This window comes from Miscanthus floridulus, chromosome 8 (genome assembly GCF_019320115.1).
Source record: "Miscanthus floridulus cultivar M001 chromosome 8, ASM1932011v1, whole genome shotgun sequence".
Lineage (NCBI taxonomy): Eukaryota > Viridiplantae > Streptophyta > Magnoliopsida > Poales > Poaceae > Miscanthus > Miscanthus floridulus.
In genome coordinates, this window is record NC_089587.1 from 165,190,364 (window position 1) to 165,203,088 (window position 12,725).

Genomic DNA, 12,725 nt, shown 5'->3' on the forward strand with positions numbered 1-12,725 from the left:
AATATAAATACAAGCTTGTGAAAGGGGATTGCAAACCAACAGGAAGAACAAGGTTGACACGGTGATTTTTCTCCTGAGGTTCACGTGCTTGCCAACACGCTAGTCCCCATTGTGTCGACCGCTCACTTGGTGGTTCGGCGGCTAATTGGCATCACTCGCCAAGCCCACACGTCGGGCACCGCAAGAACCTACCCTGAAAGTGAGGGTAGCTCAATGACACGCTCAACTAGAGTTGCTCTTTGCGGCTCCCGCGGGGCGAGCACAATGCCCCTCACAAAGCTCTTCTCCGGATCACCGCACAAGCTTCTTGCGGGCTTCGACGGAGACCACCACCAAGCCATCTAGGAGGTGGCAACCTCCAAGAGTAACAAGCACCACCGGCTTGCAACTCGATCACCTAGTGTCACTCGATGCAACCTCACGATGCAATCGCCCTAGAATCGCTCTCTCACACAATCGGATGATCACTATCAAGCATATGTGAGATGGAGGGCCCCCAAGCACTCACAAGTATGGACACAAAGTCCCCTAAGGTGCTCCACTCTAGCCATGGCTAAGGCCACCTTCTATTTATAGCCCTATGGGCTAAACTCGCCGTTACCCCTTCACTGGGCAAAACTCGGGATGACCGAACGCTCTGGTCATATCGACCGAACATGGGACGTCAGCGTTCGGTCAATGGATGCTCGCCATGTGTCGCCTCCATTCAACCTCAGTCACTTGATCTCAACGGTCAAGTGATGACCAGACACGTTTGGTCCATCACGATCAGACGCAGCGTCAGCGTTCGGTCCTTCTCCAACTTTTCTATGTCGCCTATGTCACCATATGTCAGCCTGACCAAACGCACCCTGCCAATGTCCGATCACTTCCAGCGCCAGCGTTCGGTCAAAGACCGATGCTACATGGTCTCGGCCACCACTGACCGGACGCAGGACCCCAGCGTCCAGTCACCATGTGACCAGCGTCCGATCCACTCTGTGAGACCCTATCTTTTCTATATAGGGCTCCAGTGGCACCGTCGGACTGTCTGCACTCTATGGGTGGACACTCCGCCGGTGAAGTTTCGAACCCTTCTTGCCTCCATTTTATCACCAAGTTGATCCACATCAACTCCAACTTCACCTCCTTTGTAAATGTGCCAACACAACCAAGTGTACACCACCATGTGTATGTGTGTTAGCATTTTCACAATCATTTTCCAAAGGATTGGCCACTCAACTTGCCACGCCACTCAATCCTAGCGATGATGCAAAGTTAGATCACTCGAGTGGCACTAGATGACCGATATGCAAATAAGTTTGCCCCTCTTAATAGTATGGTCATCTATCCTAAACCTGGTCATAAACTTCTCTACACACCTATGACCGGTGAAATGAAATGCCCTAGGTTATACCTTTGCCTTGCGCATTCCATTTCATCTCCTCCAATGTCGATGCAACACATGCACCAACATGATCGATAATGATATGATCCACTTCATATCATCACGTGATCATATTGGTTCATCGATCTTGACTTCACTTGCTTTTCACCATTGCCTTCGTCCATCGGCGCCAAGTCTTGCTCAAGCTTCACCGCCACGTGGTCTATCGCTCCAAAGCCTCCAACTTGCCCTTCACACTTGCAACCAGTCCATCAAGCCAAGTCTTGTCTTGATCTTCTCCACCTTGATCACATGACTCAATGTCATGTCTCATGTGCAATAAGCTCCTTCATCATCACATGTGTGAGCTTTGCAACATCTCCAAGCCATTTTCACCTTTATGGCATATGTTGCTCACACACATGTACATGTAGACTAATCACCTGTGTATCTCACATAAACACAATTAGTCCACGTAGGTTGTCACTCAATTATCAAAACCACACAAGGACCTTTCACCCACTTGGACTAGCCAATTAACAACTCATCAAACACCATGTTTCGTCCATCGAGGAAAAACATGGCATGGCTCAACCCCTCCGTTTTATGAAAAAACGCTTGAGGGACGATGATCACAAAGATGAGCCGACCCTTGACTGGACCCCTGCTACGTATAGGGCTCAAGGAAAGTTGGACTCACAAGGAGACCGAATGCACGGTCATACTATGATGATGGACCAATCGGATCCTAGAGGACCGGAATCAAGAAAAATCTTTCTGACCTCCCAAATCCTACGGTTACATGCCCCCAAGAAGACCGACCACGACAAAAGGGAACCACTATCCTACCAGGACACACAGCAGGCTACGAAAAGAAGGCCAAGGCCCTCAGAGTCTTGCTATCGAGAAAAGCCTCCAGAGGAGTATTCTACTCCTTCGTAGGCTCAGGGGCTACTGTCGGGTATCAATAGTAGGGATACCCAAAGCAAGGAAGTTAGCGCCCATACTGACTTCCCTAGATGGAGCAAGATGTATTAAAAGGCCTCACCTAACCCCAAGGCAGCTGGGTCTTGCCCAAGGCTATGGGGCTCTGTCTTGCCTGACCCCTTTGGTGCAGGCTCCGTCTCATTCGACCCCAAGGACGTGACTTCTATCTCGCCTAACCCCAAGGCTATGGGGTCTCGCCTAAGGCTATGGGGGTTCTGTCTCGCCTGACCCCTTGGGTACGGGCTCTATCTCGCCCGACCCTAAGGACACTATTTTTGTCTCACCCAAGGCCGCAGGCTCCATCTCACCTGACCCATGGGTGCAGGCTCTATCTCGTTCGACCCCAAGGACATGGTTTTCATCTCTCCTAAGGCCATGGGCTCCATCTCGCCTGACCCCTTGGGTGCAGGCTCTATCTCACCCGACCCCTTGGGTGTGGGCTCCATCTCGCCTCACCCCTTGGGCACAGGCTCCGTCTCATCTAACGAGGACCCATTCCGCCACCAACCACTCTAGGTCCAAGCGTATGGACCTAGGTTAAAACTCTAACACCAGAGAGGAGACTGACATGCCTTGATGTAACCCATGGCCATGATGGACCATACCTGAGGATTCACATCAAGAACAGTGTTAGGCGTGCCAGTGTTGTTATGCCTAATCCTCGTATGGACGCTGACAGGCGCGTTAGTTCACCACAATGTCTGCTGGGATGGAATAGAACGCCATGACCGATAGATGATGCCTATGCATGGTGCTAGTGAAGAATAGGGCTGCGATGTGGAGCCATCCCTATTGACATCTATAGGATCGGTGAGACTCGCATGAAGGAGAAGAAGGACCCGACGATCCTGGAAGCCTTCTTCCCTCTCTCGTTCTTCTCCTTTTCCTCCTCTGTAACATGCGCTTTCCCTTCGCCTATAAAAGGGGAAGCAGGGCATCCTATGAAGGGGGATCCAGATCCGCATGGGACCAAACCACGAGATAAAAACATAAGAGCATGACACGAACACACGGCTGAGCAGCGATCGAGCTCTTAGCATCCGTTCACTTCTTCCACTAGAGACTTAGGATCCTTTCCTTCTCTTGCCCATTTGTAACCCCTACTGCAAACCAAGTGCCGGTAACATGAGCAGGAGCAAATTGGACATAGGGACATTCCGCCCGAACCAGTATAAACCCTTGTGTCCTCCGAGCACACCATCCAAGCCAGACGCGTAAATACAAATTTACTCATCGGTGGTCCGAAAACACCGACAACAATTCTATACATTGTTCTATGCGTTGTTTGGGTTGGGCCGTCATGATCCCGGTACAATAATCCCCTAGAAGGGAGGGTATTTTGGGTTCTGCACACTGTTCCTCTATTAATTATACGTCCCCAAAGCGAGAATAATGGTTTGTGTTGGGGCTATCAAGGTTTTGGATAAAATAATCTCCCACATGGGGTTTTATTGGTTTTTATGCATTGTTTCTCTATTAATTATACATTCACCCAAGCGGGAGGCAAGGTTTGGCTTGGGACCATACTAGATTTTGGTGCCTACAAAAACATGTTTACATGTCTTTCTTGCTGCTGTAAGGTTTCTGCGCGTACTAAAACATGTTTATATGCCTTTCTTTGCCACTGTAAGGTTTCTTCGCCTGCTAAAACATGTTTCTATGCCTTTGTTATGATGTAGGATGGTTAGAAGGATGTTTCTGTGTGGCCTCCCCATGCTCCCTCGTTGGCCCCAATACCCCCTGCTGTGGCGACATCGGATCCCCACTCCACCAACCGGTGGCACGCGGCCATCCCCTTCCCAGCATGCGGCGAACCTATCCATGATCGGTGGCGTGCGGCCACCCCCTCCACGACCAGTGGCCCGACCTACAAATTGTGGATTTGCACATGACCTCCACATCACCCCCTCTCCCTCCCACCCGGTGGCACATCCTCCCCTCCCCTATCTCCCAATGGTAGCTGCTTCCTTTGATTTTGTTTGTTGATTTTGTGTTCTTATGCTTGTGTGTATAAGTTTCTATGCATGGCTAAACTGTAACTTGGTATGTAATCTATATATTGTTGGAACAATTATCTTTGCACTTCTACGCATTGTTTCCATGTTAATTTTTTCATGATTCAAATTTCAAATTTTGGAGAAGACGAGATCGTCTCCTTGTTTATTTCCATGTTAATTTTTTCATGATTCAAATTTCAAATTTTGGAGAAGACAAGATCGTCTCCTTGTTTTACGTTTGTGGCCTCCATGCTCTATGCATTGTTCCCATGTTAATGATACACCCCCATAGTGGGAAGCATAATATTGGTGGAGGCAATCACGGTTGTCATGTGGAATGTCAATCTCACACAGAGGTTTTTACACAGTGACAAAATTAATTTTTGTTTATCCAACTACTAATTTCTATGTAACGTCAACGCAAAAAACTCTTCTGCGCATCTTAACCCTTGATTCTATGCATCCAATTAGCCATCAAGTGCCATGATTCAAATTGCAAATTTTGAAGAGGACGAGATTGTCTCTACATTTTATGCTTGTGGTCTCTATGTTCTATGCATTGTTCCCATGTTAATTATACACCCCCATAGTGTAAATCATGATGTTGGTGGAGGCAATCACGGTTGTGTCAGGTGGAATGTCCATCTCGTGGAGAGGTTTTTACGTGGTAACAAGATCAATTTTATTCATCCAACCACTAATTACTATGCAACGTCGTGGCCAAAAACTTTTGTGCGCATCTTGACCATTGTTTCGATGCATCCAATCGGCCATCATTTGCCATGAAATTTTAATTTTTTAGAAGACGAGATCGTCTCCATGTTTTACGCTTGCGGTCTCCATGTTTTATGCAGTGTTCCCATGTTAATTATATACCCCATAGTGGGAAGTATGATGTTGATGGAGGCAATCACGGTTGTGCCAGGTGGAATGTCCATCTCGCATAGAGGCTTTTATGCGGTAACAAAATTATTTTTTATTCATCAAACTATTAATTTCTATGCAACGTCAGCGCCAAAAACTTTTCTAAGCATCTTGACCATTGATTCTACGAATCCAATCAGCCATCACGTGCTATGATTCAAATTTATAAATTTTATTTTTTTTAAAAAAAATATTCACAATGGATCTTGAATCGTGCATAAAAATATCAGGAGTTCAACGGTGAAAGCCGTTTTTGAATCGGATGCTTCGTTGAGGAATTATAATGAAAAATGAAAGAGATTAGATTGGATGCGTGTATGTATGCATGTGTCAGCTCTGTCACGTTATGTTAGGTGGAACGTCTAACTCGTGAGGAGGTTTCTATGAGACATCAAATTAATTTTCATTTATCCAAGTACTTCTATGCAACGACAAAAACATTTTTGCGTAGCTTGAACTAAGTTTTTATGTATCCGATCTGCTAGGTCTACAGTGATCCTCTACCTACACGCACGTCAGCCTGTGGACCTAAATAGTTGGACTGGCTAGGAGATTGACTGGACCATTAGTTGTCTGGAGCCTAAGGATGGCAACGGGGATATACCCGTCGGGTATCGCCGGAACGTTCTCTTCCCCGCTACGGAGAATTCATCCCGTCCCCGTCCCCGTTAACTGTCTCGGGTATAGATTCTTGCCCATCTCCGTACCCGTCGGGTATCAGATACCCGACTGATATTGCATACCCGATAAACAAAAACACTTGGGGTCATAGCTTTGCAATTGAAGACGTTTCTTCTTCACCCAGGTATAAGTGTCGGAGTCTCGGAGATGCCGAGGAGAAGGAGCGAGGTTGCGAGGAGGACGACGAACTGAGGAAGCGAGGGGCACGAGCGCTCGTGAGGCAGGCGTACTTGTGCTGCTGGCAGAGCAGGTGAGGAAAAATTGAACTATGGTTCCTAAAACACACAAACTATATATATGATTGTTCAGATTTGGGTCAAAATACCTATGTTGAGCTTTTTTAGGCCTAATACTCGCATGACAGCTCAAATAGTCGGGTTCCCCAACGGGTAACGGGGACAGGTAAACAAGGAACGTTCCCGTACCCGCTATACCCATCGGGAATGGATTCTTGCCTATTTACATGCCTGCGGGTAAAGATGTGATCACATCCCATCCTCTAATAGATTAAATATTCGTCGAATATCGGGTATCGGGGCCGTTGCCATCTTTACTAGAGCCCGGACTCCTAATTTCGTAGCCATATATAGAGAGACACCCCCCAGGACGAACGAAACGGACAGGCGGTGGTGATCTAGAGAACGGACAACAACGACTGTTGAAGTGAATTGCCACCTTTACTGTCAGCTTAATTTTTGAGTTAAACTAGTCAGTGCATACGACTCGATATACATCATATACGGAGGTTTTGAGTTTAAATCCTGGCGGGCGTAATCTCTACAACTAAAAAGATCCGGAGGTCATCGTCTGATCAGCAATAATCGCTTCGCTCCACTAATCACCGCCCCGCACTAATCACGCGGCGCGGGGGGCTGCTGCAGGAGCTCGACGCCGAGAGTGCCCGGATCGAAGAGTATGTGGGGGAACAGGTTGCCTCCCACCCAAGCTAGGTTGGAAGATATCCAGGTGGATATTCGGGACATGGCTTTCTTAATTTGGTGATGAATCATTTGATTGTGTCCTTGAAAAAGGTAAATTGTTGGCCCCGTTCGCTCGGAGGAATTCTGGAGGAATTTGTGAGAGAAAAACACTGTTCCAGATGAAAAAAGAAGCGGATCAAGCCAGGTTTAAGGGCACGTGAACGGGGGCATGTTTACTCCAAAGCACATTAAACTGAAAATCATATAAATCGATCCATTTCGTGCTATTTCATTTATGGGTTTGTCTGCTGAACCTTTTCTATTTAGGACCCATGGATGCTATGATGGTAAGCACCGTCTACCAGGTGAACTACATATCAGCTTTCTGATTAGCAGATTAGTCATATGTTGAGAACTTGAGATTGATATTGCTATAATTTTCTAGTGTGCTAATGAATAATGATGCTTCTCATGGTGCTTCCAAAAGCTATAGCAGATATGGCAAGGTAGACATAAAAGTTTTCTTCACTCTTTGCTTATCAGTCAATCTAGACTGATGCATCGTTTGTCCTGAATTAGTGTATGTTGTTTATTAATGCAGGCTTCTGATGCCTTATGTGATCTACTTCTTGGCACATCCACTGGTTAAGTTGGCTTCAGAGTTATGCATATGTATGTATCGACTGGGTGTGCACTGTCTGTTGTCTGTGTTTGAGAGTAGGGACGGTGCACATGTCATACAACCAGGGTTCTGGATTGATGCCATGTTTTGGAAGTTACTTATTATGTAATAAATGACTAGGTAGTAGCTGTGGCATGTGCTGTCTGTTCTTGGCGGCAGCAGGAGGGTGCCTACCCAAAAATTGACTCACTAAGTAACCTAATATATTTCTGGAAAGGAACTCCATTCCAGTGGTAGCAAGGCCCTCTGTTATACTGACCTCAGTTTCAGATATTGAGTTAGTTTGAATGATGTATACTTATACATTGATTACATGAGAAACCTAAACTTCTGATGTCTTAAACAAGACACTTTCAATGATTTTTGAGATAGAAAAGGAGCCTTGAAGTTAACACCATTGAAATCCATGGGTGGGTCTTCGTGCAGCTGTGGATCTGCAGGTTGGCCGCAAGATGGGGAATGACCAGATTGTTTGCTGATTCCCCAATTTAGTTTGAAAAAGATGGGTGTTCAAAATTGAGATTTAGATCTGCTTTCCGCCTTTTGGTCACACTCAACATATATTGCAAAATTTGAAGTCACATCAGTATATCTATTTCCTTGCTTTTTTGTTTTCTATTTGGGATTAGTTTCTTGATTATTTATTAGGTTTTGAATGCATATACTACTATACTCTTCAAGTGTGTTTGTAAGCAGCATTGTCTCCTACCAGACTTGGCTATCTGAACAAGCCAAGTATGGCATATTTACTTGCTAAGTAAAATCACTTTTAGTCACATGCCTATTTACTCGCTATTACAAATTTTCTTTTGCCTAGAGGAAGAAAAACAACAAAATAATTGTTGGCTCATGTGACAACAAATTAGCAATACATTGAAATATTTATTTTGTGCTTTCTTCAGGATCAAGCGTCCAGTGAGACTATTTTACATGATAGTTTAACGTAACTGAATAATAAAGAGTATGACCTGTGGTTCAAATCTGCAGCCTTATACAGTATTGGGAGTTTGCTAAGTTTTTTTAGAACTATATAGATGCATCTAGTTGAAATATATATGGATGGGCTCTACTACTTTATTAGGTGCTGTATGGAAGATGAAATAACTTTGAATTGATTTATTTGTGTGTTTGCTTCATTCCAGAATGGCCCACCACAGTCTCGCAGCGGCACTATCTTTGAGGATGCGTCACCAGAGGCCGTGAGAGATTTCTTCTGGGATGATGAGCTCCGGATCTAGAACAGCTGGGATGACATGCTTCTTCAGCACGAGACCCTGGAGGGAGTGCACCAAGACTGGAACAATGGTTGTCTGGTGGAGTGGTGGGTCAGGAAGGTGAGTATTTTGCATCATATCTCTGGTGGTGATTGTTGAGTTGAAACCATGGCAGGTTGCTTATAATTGATGGGTGTTCTCACGTGCAGTTTCCATTCTTCTGCAGTGACTGGGAGTACGTCATAGGGCGCAGGATATGGGTATCTGGAGAGACCTTTTACTGTGTAACCAAGGTATGGGACAAAATAGCTTATATCAACGAATTTCTGCTGCCTGTGATTGCGTTGGCGCCCATGTTTAGCTATCCTTTACTCAGTAATGACTTTGAGCTGGAACTGCACAGAGAATAATCATTTAGTGTAATGATGGCTTTTACAGTTGAATACGAACATAATGCTTTACAGGGTCACCTATATGCTGTGAGGGCTTTGTATCAAGCTACAGAGTCATTTGCAGTAGGACGAACAAATAAAACTGTTGTGAGCCTTGGTATCTAGGTTATTCTATGTTCCCAAATCATTCTGCACCAGTACATATTGCTGGATAAGGTACTAGAGTCAATTAATTTCAGGCATGAACAGTACATATATTGTTTTATCTGTTCTTTCGATGTACGATACTGGCATGTACAATGTATAACTCCACTGTACAAATGGGCATTGCCATCGCAGCCTGGACATTAGGTATTTGTGCAAAGTATTGAGGGACAAATAGATTTCCAGACACCTATCTTACATTGATTGCCACTGTTGCCAATATATTATTGATTGTTCTTGCAGGGTAAATGGAAGATGTGTCTACTGGGTAGACCTAAAATAAATGCAGGGAGTCAACTACCGATGTACTGTTAGAGAGAATAGTGTCATTGGAGATGACAGATTATTTAGCTGTAGTGTGCATCATTGGTTTTCGGTTCATAGGTTATCTGTACCCTTGTCCATTTAATGTTTGTGTTTGTAGGAACTATCATTATTCTTTTCTAACATCCTGAGCTAGGACAAGTAAATATTGACAACAGCTTCATCATAATTGTTTTTTTCGTAATATGATTTTCATTTGGGTTGCCTTTCCAAAAAGGATTTTGAGAATTATGGAGACTCCAAGGGTATCTTGATGGTTCTGTATCCGAAGAGGGATAATGAAAGATGTATTGAAAATGGTTTATATATTTATAGACACACACGTGGCCCGTTGCAATGTACGGGCACTTAGCTAGTTAAATAAAATAAGTGCAGCCCACTCCTATCTCCACCTTTATTTGAGGCCCGAGTTTTTTCTAACGGCTTAAATGGATGAGTTGGTGTCGCGAAACTGCTTGTTTTCTTCTTAGCATTCTCTCTAGATTTGTAGTATAATATAATGGCGTGTTATTATGTTGTCCCATTCCTTAAGATCTATGTTGTCCCATTCCTTAAGATCTGAGCTTGGAATTGGTTGTTGGCAACTTACGAGCTTTGTCAATTCATGATTATGCAGACTTCCATTATGTGTTCAGACATGCCGACATCCATTTTGGCCGCTTACGTTTTTACTTTTTAGTAACACTAGCCAATGCCGGTGTGTTGCTACGGGTGATAAAACGAATTAATCCAATTTGCTCCCATGAGAAGGGTTTTCAAAACAATGTTGGCACCACTAATGAAGTTAAAGCGACACATGATCTATTCATTTGCATCACAGTTATAAATGGAAATGAAACATTAATCAAACTATATAGGAGTTAGCACATTGCAGTCCAAGGCATGTATATCAACAAAATGCAGCCTTGTCGAATTCCGTCAAAACGACCATCAATCATACTCTATGATAGTTCGTGGCACCACTTTGCGGCAGCAACAACAACACTAATCAGTGTTCCATGAAACGCACCCGTCTCGAGCTCTTGAGCCCCGGCCATGGTAGTCCCTGCTGGAGTAATGACCTGATCTTTCAGTTGCCCTGGATGTTTTCCTGTGTGTCTCACCATGGTTGTATCACCAAGAACCTAAATAACATATACATAATAGACAAAAATGTCATGAGAAAGTGCAGATAGCAGTGGAGTAAACTGAATACGTACATATGATGCATATAAAGAATACGTACGTATGACTGCGCGCCTAGGCCGCTGCATGCGCTCAGTCAGTTCGACATGGCCAGGACTCCACATGAGCTCCTCCTCTCCCCTCATTGCACGAAGACGACTGGAGGTTGAAGGTGACGTGGGAGGTTGAAGGAGGAGCGGACATGTGGGGGCCCACGCGTGAGCCAGTGGAGGGTGAGAAATAACAGGGGCAAAACTGTCTTTTTCCATGCCCAATAGTGGTTCCTAGGGGCACTGCCCGTGCCGGTATGCCTGCGTAGCATGCCAGATCAGCAAAAATGACAAAATCTTAGTGTTTCACTGTTTGCGATGGCAAATCTGTAGATGCACGCACAAAACTGGCGATCGAAGAGGTGCCATCTATAAAGATGGCAAAAAGTTAAAAATCACCATAGGAGGAGGACGATGTCGACACAGGGGCAGAGTGTGAAGAGAGATTCAGAAAGGGAAGTTGGAGAAGCCATTGAGTTTTCTAACCAATGCTGGGAGCGACGCGGCAGGACGTCGGGGCACTACAACCGGAACGGCGGGCGCTAGGCGGCGGCAGTGGATGATGGCCTGATGTGGGCTGAACGGAGAGGACAGAGGAGGCGATGGATGTGGGGATCGGCCGACCGGGGAGGGAAGTGCCAGGCCGCCAGGCGAGGCTGGCGACGTGCGCCTGGCCCACATGTCGGCGCAAGAAACTACTATCGCGGAGTGGCTTCATCACACGCAGTGAACGTGTCCGGTTTGCTCTTGTTAAGACTATCTCCAACAACACAACCCAAACACAAAATAGGTAGTTCACAGTGTTTTTAGGTACCAAAAACACATTCCAACGGATGACCCAAACTGACGACGCATTTTGCGTCCAAGTCGATCCGAAACGCAAATAAACGTCTCGACGGAGAGACGACGCAAATCTCATCCGTCGTCCGCAGGTCGCTATCCACACAAATAGTTGTCGCTCTCATCCGTCGTCATCGGCCAAACAAAGAAAAAAAAGAACACACCATTCCCCATCCTCTTCGTCGCTCGCTCCGTCCCGACGCGGCGGCGGAATCGGCGGCGGCGCCTCCCGTGGTCCGTCCGCTCTCCGCCCCCTTGTCCTCTCGCGCTTGCTTCGCTTTCTTCTTCGTCTCCCGCCCGCTCTGCTGCTGCGTCTCTCCCATGCTGCCGCCTTCTGTGCGTGCCTCGCCGGCGTCGTTGGTCGGCCGGCCGCCGTGGCGGACCTGCGGCGTCGCGCGCCGGCCGTTGGTGCGCTGCTAACTGCTCTGCGCGTCCGGCCGTCGATGTACCTTCTCTGCTCCCTCTTCCCTCCTGTTCTGCTTAAGCCCGCGGCGTTTCTTGCCTCCGTCCACTCCCTATGTCGCCCTTTCCTCAGCGCCTCGCCGGAGATCGCAGCTCGGTGGCCGGCCGCGGGGAAGACGAAGACGGAGGAGCAAGCGGCACCGGACGGACGGAGGAAACTACGAGTCTTGTTTTGGGTTCGTTGTTGGAGAACGAAGGTTTTGGGTCTGTGACTTTTTTTTCCTATAGGTGACTCAAATCCTGAATAGGTCTCATGTTTGCGCTCTCATCGTTGGAGACAATCTAGGAGTAGAGATAATTGGGGTCCCAATTAGTGCTCAGTTTTGTTCATTTTTACTTTAATCCTCCTTAAAATGAAGTAGAACTATTAGTTGTTACTCCAAATGAATTTGTTGATTCATTCATAACTGATTGTGTGTTTCTCAGCAGGGTTCAAAATTTCGGCCTAATTTCACGAAATTCGGTAATTTCGGTGGTGGCCGAAAGAAAAATCCGAAATTTTGTAATACACTCATAGT